Here is a 16,842-nt window from a genome sequence, read left to right on the forward strand (position 1 = left end):
TGAGAGTGTCCTGGACATCTCCATCACAATGTGGTACAGTTACTGAGTGTAGAGCATCGGATCAGAGATCAATCCACAGGACCATAAAAGATGGAGAGAAGATCACTGGGGTCTCCTACCCCCACCTCCCATTCAATGGAATTTACTGGGATAGTTGTTTAAAGAGGGCTCCAAAAACCAGGGAGAACTCCTACCATCCCGCACGCAGCATCTTCCAGCTACTCCCGCTGGAAAAAAGATACAGAAGTATCAGAACTAGGGAGTGAGCTGACCAATTGGATATAAAATTGTAATATCTATAGGAATCAAAAGGTAACCAACGTTTCAGGTCTGAATCCAACAGGGTATGAGCAAAAAGCAGACAGGTGTCTGAATAAAAAGTTGGGGGGAAGGAGGGAAGAGGGAAGAAGGGGCAGGGGAAGGAGCACGTCAATAGGCAAGAAGTCATGTGGATATGGGTGGGCTATATCTAAATGGAGAGGGAAGGGGTGAGGAATTGGAGGAGTAGAAAAAGAGGGATAGGGGAAAAAAAGATAGATGGGGAGACACCTAATGGAAAAATGCCATCTGGTTGGAGAGAAGCCCAGACAGAATATTATGTTCCTTGATGTTATTTGTGCATGAGGATTTATAGAAATGTTGTTTTGGGATGGGATGGGGAATTAAAATAGTTGGCTACTGAGAGGTCCTTGTTATTGCAGCAGAGCGAGTGCTTAAGACAGTGATCTCCCAGTCAATGTCCAGTCTTTCTGATGTAGAGGTGGCCACAACAGGAGGACCAGATGCAGTACTCCAGCATTACAATCATAGTGTTACAGACTTACCTGTTTAACTGCATATAAAATTAGCTTGGTGGTTGGAGTCCAAAGGTGGTAGTTGAGAGTTGTTTTTTTTTCCAGATTGGAGGCTTATGATCAGTGGTGAGTCACACAGATGATGTTCAGTCCCATTGTTTGTCATGTACATTCACAATATTAATGGGACTATAGATATAGTAATTGATGGATGATACCAAAATTGGTAGTAAATTGGACAGTTAAGAAAGTTGCTAAGGTAACAACTGGATCTAGATTAATTGGGAAAGTGGGCAAGAAGTGACCAATGGAATTGAACTCCGACAAGTGCACAGTGTTGCTAAATACATACACTGGAGGAATCCAGTAGATCACGCAACAATGGTGGGAGAAAAAGAATGATCAGCATTTTATTGAGACTGGGAGTAAGTTCAACTAAAGTGCATCACTTGCACTGAGAATAGAATGGGCATGGGAAGTCTGTTCAAGAGAGAGATTGAAGGGTACAGTTACCTAGCTCCCTGTGTGTGTCAACACAGGTAGACAGAGTGGTGTATAACAGATGTGGCAATCTTGCCTCTATTTGTTGCAGCTTTGAGTACAAGAATTAGGTGTCTTATTCTCTTTTCTCTTTGGCTTGGCTTCGTGGACGAAGATTTATGGAGGGGTAATGTCCATGTCAGCTGCAGGCTCGTTTGTGGCTGACAGGTCCGATGTGGGACAGGCAGACACGGTTGCAGCGGAAAATTGGTTGGTTGGGGTTGAGTTTTGGGTTTTTCCTCCTTTGTCTTTTGTCAGTGAGGTGGGCTCTGCGGTCTTCTTCAAAGGAGGTTGCTGCCCGCCGAACTGTGAGGCTCCAAGATGCACGGTTTGAGGCGATATCAGCCCACTGGCGGTGGTCAATGTGGCAGGCACCAAGAGATTTCTTTAGGCAGTCCTTGTACCTCTTCTTTGGTGCACCTCTGTCACGGTGGCCAGTGGAGAGCTCGCCATATAACATGATCTTGGGAAGGCGATGGACCTCCATTCTGGAGACGTGACCTGCTCAGCGCAGTTGGATCTTCAGTAGCATGGATTCGATGCTGTTGGCCTCTGCCATCTCGAGTACTTCGATGTTAGGGATGAAGTCGCTCCAATGAATGTTGAGGATTCAGCGGAGACAATGCTGGTGGAAGCGTTCTAGGAGCCATAGGTGATGCCGGTAGAGGACCCATGATTCGGAGCTGAACAGGAGTGTGGGTATGACAACGGCTCTGTATACGCTAATCTTTGAGGTTTTTCAGTTGGTTGTTTTTCCAGACTCTTTTGTGTAGTCTTCCAAAGGCGCTATTTGCCTTGGCGAATCTGTTGTCTATCTCGTTGTTGATCCTTGCATCCGATGAAATGGTGCTGCCGAGATAGGTAAACTGGTTGACCGTTTTGAGTTTTGTGTGCCCGATGGAGATGTGGGGGGGGGCTGGTAGTCATGGCGGGGAGCTGGCTGATGGAGGGCCTCAGTTTTCTTCAGGCTGACTTCCAGGCCAAACATTTTGGCAGTTTCCGCAAAACAGGACGTCGAGCACTGAAGAGCTGGCTCTGAATGGGAAAATAATGCGGCATCGTTCAGCGCGGACATTGGCGACTTCAGGGGTTTTTACGAGGCTCTAAAGGCTGTGTACGGCCCCTCACCCCAAGTCCAAAGTCCGCTCCGCAGCTCAGATGGCAAAGTCCTCCTCAGTGACAAGATCTCCATCCTCAACCGATGGTCAGAACACTTCCAATCTCTTTTCAGTGCCAACCGCTCAGTCCAAGAATCCTCCCTGCTCCAGCTCCCTCAACAGCCCCTAAGGCTAGAGCTGGATGAGGTCCTCACCCAGGAAGAGACATATAAGGTGTCTTATTAGAGGTATATGAAATGGTTAAACGGCACTTGGAGCATTCTTTGTACTTCTCGTTGCCACGCAACAGGAGAATGCGATTAAGCTAGAGGGTGCAGTAAAAATTTATAAGGATCAAACTAAGAATTACTGGAAGAACTTGGATCAGACAGAATCCATGGATAGAACTGATCATTAAGATGTTGAATCTGATCCCTTTAGATTCACAAGAATACTGCCTGAACTGGCAGACATGAATTATCAGGAAATGGATCGGCTAGGGCTTTTCTCCTGGAGCAAAGAAGGCTGAAGGATGATCTTATAGAGGTTTATAAAATCAGGAAGATTATAGATAAAGTAGATAATTTAAAAGGCTTCTAGGCAGGCATAGAGATAGGAAAGTCATGGGGTAATAGTAGGCCAAACATACACAACTGCGATTAGTTTAGGTAGGGTTTTGTTCAGCATGGATGAGTTGGGCCAAAGAGTTGTAGGTTGTATAGCTCCCTGGAACTTGGGTATATTAAAAAATGTTTTGAAATGCAACAAAGTAACAGGCCCTTTCGACCGCCCCCCCCCCCCCACCCCCCCACCCACGCGAGCCTGTGCTGCCAATTAAACGCAATTGACCTACAACCCCGGTACATTTTGAATGGTGGGAGAAATCCGGAGTACCCAGAGGAAACCCATGCAGACACTGGGAGAATGTACAAACTCCTTACAGACAATGCTGGATTTGAACCCCAAGACACTGGCACTGTAACAGTATTGTACTAACTACTGTGCTAATCCTGCATCCACACGCTAACTGTGCTGCCCCTATGAACAACATCTAAATACTGTTTAGATATTAATTATGTAGTTTTTATATAATGCAATACAGATTGAGTCAAATGTAAATTAGACATTGTCTTCCATAATTTTCATAAAAAGTGGAAAATACTTGTGTGATTTTTCACCTCAATCTCTTCTAGTTATGGAAAAAAAAACTAGTCTAACCCCTCCCACTACACATGGTCACTAGCAAATAAATTGTAAATAAGCATATATCGGCTCTGAGACCTCCAGGTAGAAAACCCCCAGAGCATCTCTGCCTAAGTAATCAAATTATGATAATAGTCTATGAATGGGCACCATATCTTGTCAAGTTCAACCTTGATCTCTTTAACATTATATCTAAATTTCTCCAAATTCAAATGAGACATAACATCCTGTAATCATTACATACACATTGGTACTAGGCTGTCTTTCCATCTTATCAAAATTGCTTCTCTGGCCATCGGTGAAGTAAAAGCTACTATTCTTTTCTGAGTTAAATTCAAGGAAATCCTCTCTTCTACAGAATAACCAAACAAAGCAATAAAAGGACACTGTTCTAATTTAATCCTAAGAATCTGTGATAGAGTTCTAAAGAATTGTTCCTAATATTCTTGTAGTTCTGGACACTCCCAAAACATATGAATCAGAGAGGCCTCAAAAATTTTACATTTGACACCAAGTGGACCAACATCAGGATAAAGAGATTATTTCTCCTGGAATTATATAATTAGTTTAGGATTAAATTCAGGATTGAATTTTAAAAAAAGTTTTGAACTATTTTCTTATTTAATAAACAATATCCCCTTAATACAAAGGAAACAAAATGACAGGTTAATATCAAAAGATTTCAAAGATGCATACGTTCTGCTGATGTTCACACCTGCAAGCAAAGCAATTGAAGCAGCTTCGGTATTTTAGATTTTGGTCCAAGAATTCTGAGATTTACTGAAATCCTTCTAGGTTTTTAATAACAAATAACCTATTTAATCTGTATGATTTGACATTGATCTGCATTGGTGAGAGTGATATGGTTTATTTAGAGTAATCAATACCTAAAACATTGCATTTGTTTAAGCAGTGGTTAACACAGCATAGTATACGTCACATGGACATGGCCTGGATAGAAGCCACATCCTTTGAGGATGGCACCAAACCATCCACATTTCCGATGCCTTTGGCATACCAGTGTGTTGTGAGTGGTAGTCCAAAAATCTGTTCTTTCTTTCTCCTCTTCTAGATATAAATGCCAAATGGCCTCATCCTTGACTGAATATTTGGTCCTCAAGACCCCATTTTCCAACAGCTGCAAAGTTTGTAAAACAGTTCCTGAAATTGATCCCAAAATTAACACAGTTTTAAAAATCCAATCACAAAGATATTCTGTGTTTATCCAACCAGTCAGGCAAGTCCTGAATCATAAATCCACGTTTTCCTCATTATCACTAGCTTTCATTACCCTTCTAATGGGAAGGGGTGCACTGTTTGTAGAGCGTAGCTCTCTTGCTGATGCTTTATATATCATTGAATGGAAGGCATGGTCCATTATTTCCATCGTATTGTCAGACAACAATGGACATAATACATGTCACGTAGTGATCTCTTCATAACTGTTGAACTTCTATTCTGTAGAATTTTATTGAGTTTTTGCATAGTTTGAACATAAGAATATTGGAAATAGCATTAATGAGTAGGATGCCTGACCTGTCGAGCTTGTACAACATTCAATGAGATCATGGCTAATCTGGCTATGGATTCAGTTCCATCTACCTGCTTCTCCCATAATGATTCACTACACTTGGGGGGAAAAAGGAGTCACTCCTCATTTCTGTCTGAGTCTTTTATTTTGAATATTATTTTTGATTATCATAGCCAAACAAAATTCAACAAACAATTCAATCTTTCCAATATTCAAATATATACCCTCCATCAAACAGCAGAAAATAGTCAATTAATTTATAGTGATACAAATGCCAGTGAAGCCAAAGACCCCTACAGAAACCAAAGAAGATAATGGCTAAGGAACAAAGATGAAAAACTGAAAAGAACCTCAAAATAAAATCAAAACAACTGAAAACACTTGCCATCTGCTCCATGTCCCATTTCGTTAGTCATACTCATTCCCCTGCTGGGGATGGATTGTTACAGTATCCCTAAATTGAGAGAGGCGGGGAAACTAATCAATCTGAGTGCCAATATATTCAAGTAAGGTTGCCACCCTCCAACAAATGTGTTGTGCTTCTTCCTCAGATTGAATGTGATTTTCTTCAGGGGAATAGAACTGCATTTCCATATTCCATTGTGTCGTAATTAGTTGGGAGTCAGACTTCCGCAAAACTGCTATACACTTCCTGGCTACCACCTTAATGATCGGAATTTGTTATTTGGTCATCCCCAATATCTCCCAGAAGGTATACTTCTGGATTCTGTAGAAAATCCATTTTTGAAATTTGTTTCAGAATATCCCAGAGATCTTCCCACAAGGATCTCACCTTAGTCAGAAGTGGACAAAAAGTTCCAACCTCCACAGCACACTTAAAGCACATTTCTGAAATTTCAGGCTTTTGTGTAATTTTTGTGGTGTGAAGTACAGTTTGTGCAAGAAGTTGTATTGCACCAACCTATATCTGGCATTGACGACCCCTTTCACACAGGTCACAGGTCCTCCCACCATTCTTCATTGATTGTTGTGCCAAAGTCCAACTCCTATCTCTCCCTCAACCTGTGTAAGCCTGGCTTTGGGGCCTCACTTTGGAGTATGTAATACATCTTAGAAATAAATTTATACATTCCCCTGTCAAATTAGAATCTCCACATTACTACATCTAGGTAGGGCCATCGATGGTCCCAATTTTTCCCTTAAGAAAGATCATATTTGAAGATAGCAGAAGAATGTTCTGTTAGACAAATTGTATTTGTTGTTTAATTGCTCAAATGACATAAGCTGCCCCCGTTTCTTATAATGCTTGATTCTCTTCTAGCACCAGGTGTTCAGAATTTTATTACCCAGAGTCAAGGGTATCAAATTATTCTGGGACAAGGGTTTTTTGTGGGAGACCCCCATCTTCCATCCAATACACAATTTTACTCTTTTCCATGTCTGGAATACATGCTTTAGGATGAGGTTATCTGTTTTCTTTGCGAGTAATTTGGTATCCCACTTTTATATGAATTCTTCAGCTATCTCTTCGCCAACCTAGTGTAGTCCAAATTGTGCTCGTGGGGGTGGGGGTTTGGGGGGCTCACTCAAAGCATGAGGCGAGAAACCTCACCTAGGCTGCCCAGTAATACTTTTTGAAATTGGTTTAAGCCCCCCCAAGTTATAATCCCACATCAACCTTTCCATGGAGATTCTAGCCATTTTCCCATTCCACAGAAACTTTCAGACACACTCATGAGGTAATGAAATGGATAAGATATTGGAGCCTTGGCATCACCTTAATTTGATAACACAGTTGACTCTGCTCATCAATGGGTAGCGTCCTCCATCTTACCAAGTCCTCCTCAATCTTCTGGAGCAAAGGGAGATAATGTTTGTCCAAGTTGTGTAACTCTTTTATCTACTTTAATCCCTTAATATTTAACGCCTTCTTGTGGCCATTTTAATTTACTTCCTTGTTGGTACCTCCCATAATCCTCATTCATCAAAGGTATTATCTCAATTTTGTCCAAATTTACCTTGTACCCTGAAACCTTTCTGTAATCCTCTAGTGTGGTCCTCAGTCTGGCCAATGACCCCACCCCCCCATACCCATGGGGTCTGTCAAATATACTAACACATCATCAGCAAAATGGTTGATTTTGTGTTCCACCTGGCCCACCTTGAACCCCTTTATGTCTGGATCCTGTTGAATGGCTTCCACCAGTGGCTCAATGGCCAGTATGAACAGCGTTGGGAACAATGGACAGCCCTGTCTACTGAACCTGCTCAATGGAAATGTTGGAGACATCTACCCATTTGTAATAATTTTTGCTTTCTGTTCCTGAGGTAATGTCCCCTAGGACTACTTGACTAATAAGTTGGTTTGTGTTGCCTCATCAACATAAAAAATAAATTCATTGATGTGACATATAAGGCCTTATAGTTTCCACATCCCAAACCTTTAGCAATCCTTCACCACTTTCTCCATCCACCCATCTCTGCTCCTACCACATCACCTCCACAAGTCCCAGAATGCCAGAGGACAAGTTAATTCCCAGAAACTCAGTTATCCATCAGCACAGTGAGGGATTAGTTCACTGGAGAGGTACTTTCTGATCTCAAGGCAGACAGGTGCCAGAAATTACAGTAGTAACTACTGTTATGAGCCTAGAGGACCCATAAACCCAACAGCAATAGATATTCACCAAGACAAATGGTTACTTAAACAAAAGTAGCTTCTAATTTATCTTTAAACATGAAAACAGAATCGCACTTTAACTTATCATTATTGACATAACTAACCTAACTTAACCCCCTTCTAATTCTAAGCGCGCGTGTGTGTGTAAGTTCAGAAAAATTCTTTGGTTCACAGTTCAATCTCACTTCTCATTCCTCCAAGTTAACTGGTTGCAGGCAATTTTTATACTGTGCACAGAATTTAACATGTATAAAGTTCACCCAGCTTTGGTGCTCGAAAGGTGTTACCACTCAGGAAGGTTCTTGTTGGTTTTCAGAGAGAGCTGTGTTGTTCCAGGACACCCACAATGGATGTACTTCCATCAGTCACCTCAATGTCTTGCTGACAAAATTTGCACCGTCGGGGTTCTTCAGATTATATTCTCTTTCTTTCAGGTCACCACAGAGTTCCTTTCTGTTTCCCTTATTCCAAGTGAAACATGAGACAGCCAGTCCTCTCCACTTGCATGAACCACAAGGGCTGTGACTAGGCTATCTTCCACATTGGGACTTCTTGCCAGCCTTTCCTGTTTCAGTTCCAGCTGCTCTTGCTGGCTGAAACACGGTCAGAGTGATCTCTCTCTTTCTCTCACATACACACCTGTTTGACTCTCTCTACTGACAAAACCACATGACCCTCTTACAACAGCAGACTCTCCTCTCAGACAGCAGCAGCTCTAGCCTGCTCTTTCATCTGTTGCCTTGATAAACAATCTATTAGTGACATCTCTTGAACACTCTTCAAAGCTCTTGCAAAAAGGTGCGAGTTAAAATTCAGTTATAATGAAACTGTCCTTAAAATCACTAAACAGATAACAATATACAATATATAACATGTTATAATAAATTAACGACGATGAGAGTATTTTTATACATGATCAATTTTAACACCTTGACAAAGAATCTGCTATCACAGATTATATTCTTGTAATATTAAACTCCAGTTTAACAATCTTCTGTTTTTATTCTTAATTTTATTCAAAAACAGCAGAGGATTGTGGTCAGTAAATATCACAATTGGTTCATGAGAGGCACTGAGATGTACAATCAAAATTCTGTAGAGCAAATATGATAAACAACAGTTCATTTTCAATAGTGGAATAGTTCCTTTGATGAACATTGAATTTTTTGGAAAAGTAGACAACTGGATGGTCAATTTCATTGTTTTTGCAATAAAATTCCACCTGCTGCTCCCTCACTAGCATCCACGGCTAAAGAAAATGGTTTGTCAAAACCAGGAGATTTTAACACAGGGCAATGGCATAGCATCTCTTTTTTAAATTTTCTAAAGCTGACAAACTTTAGTCCACACAAATTACTCCCCTTTCTTCAAAATATTGTGTTTTTTAAAAAACTTTATTTATTTGGAAAACCATGAATAATAATACAAAGTACCGCCAATAACAACGTTTTTATGTAAGTATATATATAAAAAAATAGAAAAATATATTAGTAAGAAATAATAAAAAAAATGTTTTAAAATAAAATAAATAAAATCCCTACCCACCTTTCCAACCCCCCCCCCACCCCCCCACAACAGCCAGTTCTCTTAAGGGGAGCCAAAAATATATGAACAAAAACTAACAGTATACTAGTTCAAAATACATCTAAATGCATATATTCCAAATATGGTAACCATTTGTTAACAAAAAAAAGTAATTATCATGCAAAACATATGTAATTTTTTCCATTACATAAGCTTTCAATTTGTTATGCCATCGCATTATATTAATTACCGTATTATCTTTCCAAGTAGTTGCTACACATTTTCGAGCTATGGACAATGCTAAATATACAAATGCAATTTAAAATTTATCCAATCCTAATCCCCTTAAAGGAATCCTATAACCCAGTAAAAAAAAATGGATGGATCTAATGGTAACTTAAAATTATACAGTTTTTCCAAAATTAACTTGATTTCTTCCCAAAATGGTTATACATACACAGAGGATCAAACAGCATGTAAAAAAGTTCCCACACACATACCGCATCAAAAATAGGAATCCTGATTACTAAAACTATATTTTCTCAATTTCTCAGGAGCTAAATATAACTGATGTAAAAAAATTATAATTAAACCATTCCATAATGCACATTGATCAATTTAGTAACACTATTGTAACTCTAGCCCAGTAATCTTCAGGAAAAACAAAAATTAAGTCATTTTCCAATTTAAGCTTAGATTTCTCCCATTCTGACTTATCCATATTATCTTGTAATACTTGATACATAGCAGAAATGTAGCCCATTTATGGTAAAGAAGAAATCAAAGACTCGAATTCTGATAATACAGGTAAAATCATCTCTCTACCATACATATTATTCACCAAAGATCGAAGTTGATAATAAACAAATAAAGAATTTTCAGCAATATCAAAACATTCTTTCAATTGATTAAAAGAAAAATGCTGTCTTTCTACAAAGCAATCCTGTAATGTTTTTATACTTTCATTTTCTTAATATAAGCTAAAACTCGCTGCTTTTGCTTAATTGGATTATTTAATCCCTGAACATTAAAAGTTGCAAATTTCAAACTAGACATCTTAACAAACTAACAATATAATCACTTAAAACAAAATATCGCTCCCCTACTAATGAACGAAATCCACTCTCCCTCCCCAAATATTTAAAAAAAATAGATATAGAAAAAGGAATGAAATTAATTTCCCCCCCAAAAAAAACCCACCAAAAGGTAGTAACACCCTAAAAAACAGTGGGGTAAACCTCACCAGAGGCAGATGACTATCAAAGATTCCAGTGCCATCCACCCCCCAGCCAGAAATACATTATACATAATGATACAATTCAGTATTGTATTCAGCCCAACGACTCCATTCCCAATGACCAGTTCGGGTCTTCAATGTTAATAGGACTATGTGTTTTTAAAAAAACCTCCTTCTTTCCATTTTTCCCATTCTGTCCATTTCCATTTCCAATGGCCCTGCTTTTAGATGACAATGGTGAAACTCTTCCCTGACCACGCAAGTCCAGTAATGAATTAGCAAAAACCAGTGCATCGTGATCATTTTCAAAAAATTGAGATTGGAAATTGCCGTAGAAGACCTTCAATACAGCAGGGCATTGAAAAGCAAATTTATATCCCTTCTGCCACAACACATCTTTAGTTGAATTAAACTCCTGTTGACGCCTAATAATTTCTTGATTCAAATCTGCATTAAAAAACTCTATTGTTCTGAATCATCATCAGAGCTTGACTTTGTCTTGACTTCTGTATGACCAACCACAAAATCATTTCTCTAACTTGATAGTTCAGACATCGAATTAAAACTGCTCGTGGTGGCTATCCCGGGAACGGTTTCTTCTGTAATGCTCTATGTGCCCTCTCCAATACTAAACCTCCAAAGAAACATTTTTAACCCAGCATCTCGGGGATCCAGTTCTTAAAACTTTTTATTGGATTAGATCCTTCAATATCCTCTGGAAGACCCACAATTTTTACATTATTTCTCCAACTTTGATTTTCCAATGAATCAATTTTTTTCAATAAATCTCTCTTCTGGATTCTCCAATCCACAAACAAATCTTCCACTTTCTCTATTTTGTCCTTATTATGCACAATTTGATCTTTACATTCAGAAAAATATGTCTCAATTTAAAAAAAAAAAATTCTTGTACTACATCCACTGATGTAAGGCATTTATTGACATCCCTCTTAAGTGTAGACATATCTTCAGACATATTAGAGATTTTAGTTATCACTTGAGTCATTATTTTTTAATTTATAATTTTTTGCACTATGAACCATACTGACCAAAATTCACACAAACATTTCCCTCTTGAATATACAGTGTCATTTTCTCCCCTTTTCCCCCCTCTCTTCCCTCCCTCCTTCATCCCTCCCCCACCCACTCAACATTCAACATGTATGATACATTAAACCCATTAAACAATGTCATCACACAATGTAAATAAACAAGAAAATTGTGTCATCTACTTTTACATACTGGGTCAGTTCATTTCGTCTTCTCCTCATTCTGTCATTTTAGGTGGTGGAGGTCCACGATAGGACTTCTCTGTTTGTTCCATGTATGGTTCCCAAATTTGTTTGAATACTGTGATGAATTATATGTTATTTTTTCCAATGGAATACATTTATTCATTTCTATGTACCATTGTTGTATTCTCAGACTATCTTCTGATTTCAAGGTTGACATAATACATTTTTTTGCTACAGCTAAGGCTATCATAATAAATCTTTTTTGTGCTCCATCCAAATTGAGGGCTAGTCTTTACTTATATTACTTAGAAGAAAGATCTCTGGATTTTTTGGTATGTTGCTTTTTGTGATTTTATTTAAAACCTGGTTGAGATCTTCCCAAAACTTTTCCACATTCTCACATGCCCAAATTGCATGTACTGTTGTTCCGTTTCCTTCTTACAGCGAAAACATCTATCTGATACTGTTGGGTCCCATTTATTTAACTTTTGGGGCGTGATGTATAGCCTGTGTAACCAATTACATTGTATCATGCGTAACCTCATGTTTATTGTATTTCTCATAATTCTGGAGCATAACTTTTCCCATGTTTCATTCATTATCTTTATGTTTAGATCTTGCGCCCATTTTTGTTTGGGTTTACAGCTTGTTTCCTCGTTCTCTTTCTCTTGCAGTTTGATGTACATGTTTGTTATAAATCTTTTAATTATTATTGTGTCTGTAATCACATATTCAAAATTGCTTCCTTCTGGTAATCTCAGCCTGCTTCCCAATTTGTCCTTCAAGTCAGTTTTCAGTTGGTGGTATGCAAACATTGTATCGTGAGTTATACCATATTTGCACTTCATTTGTTCAAAAGATAATAATTTATTTCCCGAAAAACAATTTTCTATTCTTTGGATTCCTTTTCTCTCCCATTCTCTAAAGGAAAGGTTATCTATTGTGAAGGGGATTAGTTGATTTTGCATCGATATTAATCTTGGTAGTTGATCATTTGTTTTTTTCCTTTCTACATGAATCTTCTTTCAAATGTTGAGCAGATCGTGCAGTACTGGTGAATTCCCATGTTGCACACTTGAGTCATTTGTTGAGATATGTTATCCATATGATAGGCAATCCCTTCCAGGACAGCAAAAATAGAATCCAATCCAGATTCCAGTTCCACATCTTGAGGCTTACCTTCTCCAAACTCCTCCTCCAATTGTTCCTGCGAACTGATCATACTTAGCCTAGCTGGAGTTCTCTATGGCTTGGAAGTTCCAGATGACGACTCTGTGGTTCGAACTGGATGGGTAGGCCTCAATTCTTTAGCACTTTTAAAAAGTAATTTTTTCTGTAATTTTTTTAAAAACATTTTTTCTGTAATTTTTTTTAAAACATTAGCCGCCATTATGAACAAATAGTGTTCTTAAAAATAAAACATTTGTGTACTTAAAGTTTAATAACGGGTATTTAAAAAACTGGCTGTGGAGGATTAGGACTGCATGTCTGCCCTCTACGCCATCTTGCCATGCCAACCTCCAAAAAAATTGGTTAAAGGAAGAGCAACCTCAGCAAAATTTCCTATAATATCCTGCCATTCCTAAAAACCTTCTCACTTCTTTCTTGCCATTGGGAATAAAAAACTCAGAAATTGCAAGTTATCAGTATAAGCATCTGTATGTGTTAACGCTTGGATTACCAAAATAATCATCCTTTTGAATGTTGCAGGGGCATTTTTCATGCCAAAAGGTAACACATTATACTCATATAAACTGAATGTAGTTACAAAAGCAGAAATATTCTTTCCTCTCTCGGATAAAGGCACACACCAATAACCCTTCAACAAATCCAACAGTACGAAATTTAGCTTTCCCAATTTTATCAATACAGTCATCTATTCTCGGAATAGGATAAGCATCTGTTTTAGTTACTGAATTAACCTTCCTGTAATCTGTACAGTTCCATCTGGTTTCGGTACCAAAATACAAGGAGAACTCCAATCTGAGTTCGAAGGTCTAATAATATAATTTCTCAAAATTTCTCAATATATATTTCACCTCCTGATCCGTGATTTTACTCTTCTGATTTTTTTAAATTCTGTGTGGGTGTTGTTTAATGCGCCTTGCTTCTCCCACGTCCACATCATGATAAATCACTGATGTCCTTCTTGGGACCTCAGAGAACAAATTTGTATATTTCAAAATTAATTCTTTCAACTACATTTGTTTTTGTGACTTAAGATGGCCTAACTTTTCCTCCAAATTTCCAAAATTGCTGAGTTAGACAGGCACACAGGAACCATGGTTTCTTTAAGGTTACCCTCACAAGTTTCTGTTTCCATAATCTTATGATCCATAACTTCCTCAACTCTGTCAACAATTAACACCTCTGATACAGTTTGTTCTCCACTACCTTTATCCACATAATAAGGTTTCAACATATTTATGCGACAAACCTGAGTTTTATTCCTTTGATCTGGAGTGTTTACAACATAGTTATCATTGTTCAGTTTTGATTTAATTATGTACAGTCCTGAAAATCTAACTCTCAAAGGATTGTCATGTGTTGGAAACAAAATCAAAACTTTACTTCCTGTCTTAAAATTCCTCACTTGAGCTTTCCTGTCAAATAAATGCTTCATTTTACCCTGAGCCATTTCCAAATTTTCTTGAGCCAAAATCCCACTTTTTGTAACCTATCTTAAAATTTAGAAACCTAATCCGGCAAGTCCAACTGCACATCTTCATTATCCCACTGTCCTTTTATCAACATTAAAAGTCCTCTAACCTGATGTCCAAACACAATTTCAAAAGGGCAGAAATCTAATGAATCCTGCAGAGCCTCCCTTGCTGCAAATAACAATAAATTAATACCTTCATCCCAATCTTTCCCATTCTCCAGATAATAAATCCTCATATTTTTAAGAGTAGAATGAAATCTTTCCAAAACTCTTGAGTTTCAGGATGGTAGTATGCAGATGAAGTGATCTGTTTTATTCTCAACTCATAAATCAACTGCTGAAACAACCCAGATATAAAGTTAGATCCTTGATCACTCTGGAAAAACTGGGAAAAATCTTTCCAGAGCCTTTATCATTGTTTTGACATTGATATTTCTTAATGGTATAGCCTCTGGAAATCTTAATGCTGTTCACATAATTGTTAACAAGTACTGATTTCCAGACTTAGTTTTCGGCAAGGGACCTACCCAATCTACAATAACCCTAGTGAAAGGTTTCCCCAACAACAGGAGTAGGTTTCCCCACAACCTGACAAAAGTGACATGTCTGGCACCAATTTACAACATCCTTCCTCAAACGAGGCCAGAAAAATTGTCTCAAAATCTTATTCATGGTTTTCTTTACACCAAGATGACCACTCAAAGATGTACCATGGGCTAGATTTAAAATGTCATTCTGGTAATTTCTAGGAACAGCCACCTGATTAATCAACCCCCACTCTTCATTAGAAGGAATATCAAGAGGTCTCAATTTTCTCATCAACAATTCACCCTTCAAGTAATAACCACAAGCCATTTATTTAATCTCTTGTTCAGTTACTGCTTTGTCCCTTAAGACAACAAGATTTTTATCTGCTTTCTGTTGTTGAATTAACTCTTTCCTTGACAAAGAGAAATCCGTACTCTCACAATTACCCTGCTCTGTCAAAACTATTTCAGAAGCACTGGGAAAGTCTCTATCAACTGGATCTTCTGCTCTCATCATTTTCTGAGACAAAGACCTTGTTACGGCTCATGCAGGATATATCTCACCATCTTCTTCAACCTCATCCTTACTAGGCTTATTTGTTAATCTCAAAACTGACCCAACTTTATCCTCTGCCAAATCATTCCCTAATAAAAATGAGACACCTTGCATGGGTAACTTTGAAATTACTACAACAGGTCCTTTAATTCTGAATTCAGCACTATGTTGTGAAGAGATATTGACTCGACCTTACCTCCAACACCTTTAATCAAAGTCGTCTCCTCTGTGCCAGTCTTCTGATCCAGAGTTAAAACTTTTTCCAACAACAGTGACTGAGCAGCTCTAGTATATTTATGAATTTATCTGGAACCTGTGATTCTCCCTCCTTTACTGAAGCCAAGCCTTCTGACACAAGAGGTTTGAAAAAATCCATGACACCTATACCAGGAACATCTGCTCTCCTCAAATTCACCTCTCTGAATACATGCTTCTGGTAAAACCTTCTTTACTTGTTTCTTTTTCAACACTGAACAATTCACAATAAAATTACCAGGTTTCTTACAAAAATGGCATATAAATCCAGAATTTATGTTCTTTCCCACCTTACATTTATCTTTTAACATTCTCTCCAGACTTAATTTCAGGCCTACTATTTTGCTCCACATTAACTTTCTGAAAAGGCCTACTATTCTGAAATGTACCTTTGTCAATTAGGGCAAATTCGTCTGCTAATCTAGCCGTTTGTCGCCATGTTCCCATGCCTCTCTCATCCAGGTATAATTTAATCTCCTTTGGAACACACCTTTTAATTTCCTCAATTAACATCAATTCTCTCAATCTGTCAAAATCATTGTTTATTCCTTTTGAGGGGCACAAACCATCAAATCATACCGAATTTTTCTGAGCAAAATCCATACGAGATTGATTCCATGTTTTCAACAAACTCCTAAATTTTTTTTTCAGTATGCTTCTGGAACCAACTCATAAGCTTTCAATACTGCTTGTTTAACAGTATCATAATTTGTCACTTGCTCTGTAGACAAGCTAGAGTATGCAATTTGTGCTTTTCCTTTCAGTTCACTTTGGAGCATAAAAGGCCATTTTTCTTTTGGCCATCTTGAGTTCTCAGCAACCTTTTCAAAAAGCTGAAAACGTGTATCTATATTCCCCTCATTAAAAGGAGGAAATAGATTTACCTCTCTATTAGCCAAAATCCTCCCACCAGGAGTTACAGCCTCAATCCTCTTACCTCCCTCCATCTCAATTTTCATCTTCTCTAATTGAAACCATCTGCCCCTTTCCAAGTCATATTTTCTTTGTCTTTCATCACCCTCCCTTCACCTCTAACTCAT

The 16,842-nt window shown here is 38.2% G+C and overlaps 1 long non-coding RNA gene across 1 annotated transcript in view; it reads right to left on the reverse strand.

Annotated features, from left to right (window-relative positions):
- Positions 1 to 3,954, reverse strand: part of LOC138753278 (uncharacterized) — a 71,099-nt gene extending 67,145 nt beyond the window's left edge. The window contains exon 1 of the long non-coding RNA XR_011351071.1: positions 3,879 to 3,954. This is a non-coding gene — a long non-coding RNA (uncharacterized lncRNA). The remainder of the gene's footprint in view (positions 1 to 3,878) is intronic.
- Between the last annotated feature and the right edge of the window lie 12,888 nt (positions 3,955 to 16,842).

This window comes from Narcine bancroftii, chromosome 1, assembly GCF_036971445.1.
Source record: "Narcine bancroftii isolate sNarBan1 chromosome 1, sNarBan1.hap1, whole genome shotgun sequence".
NCBI classification, from domain to species: Eukaryota; Metazoa; Chordata; class Chondrichthyes; order Torpediniformes; family Narcinidae; genus Narcine; species Narcine bancroftii.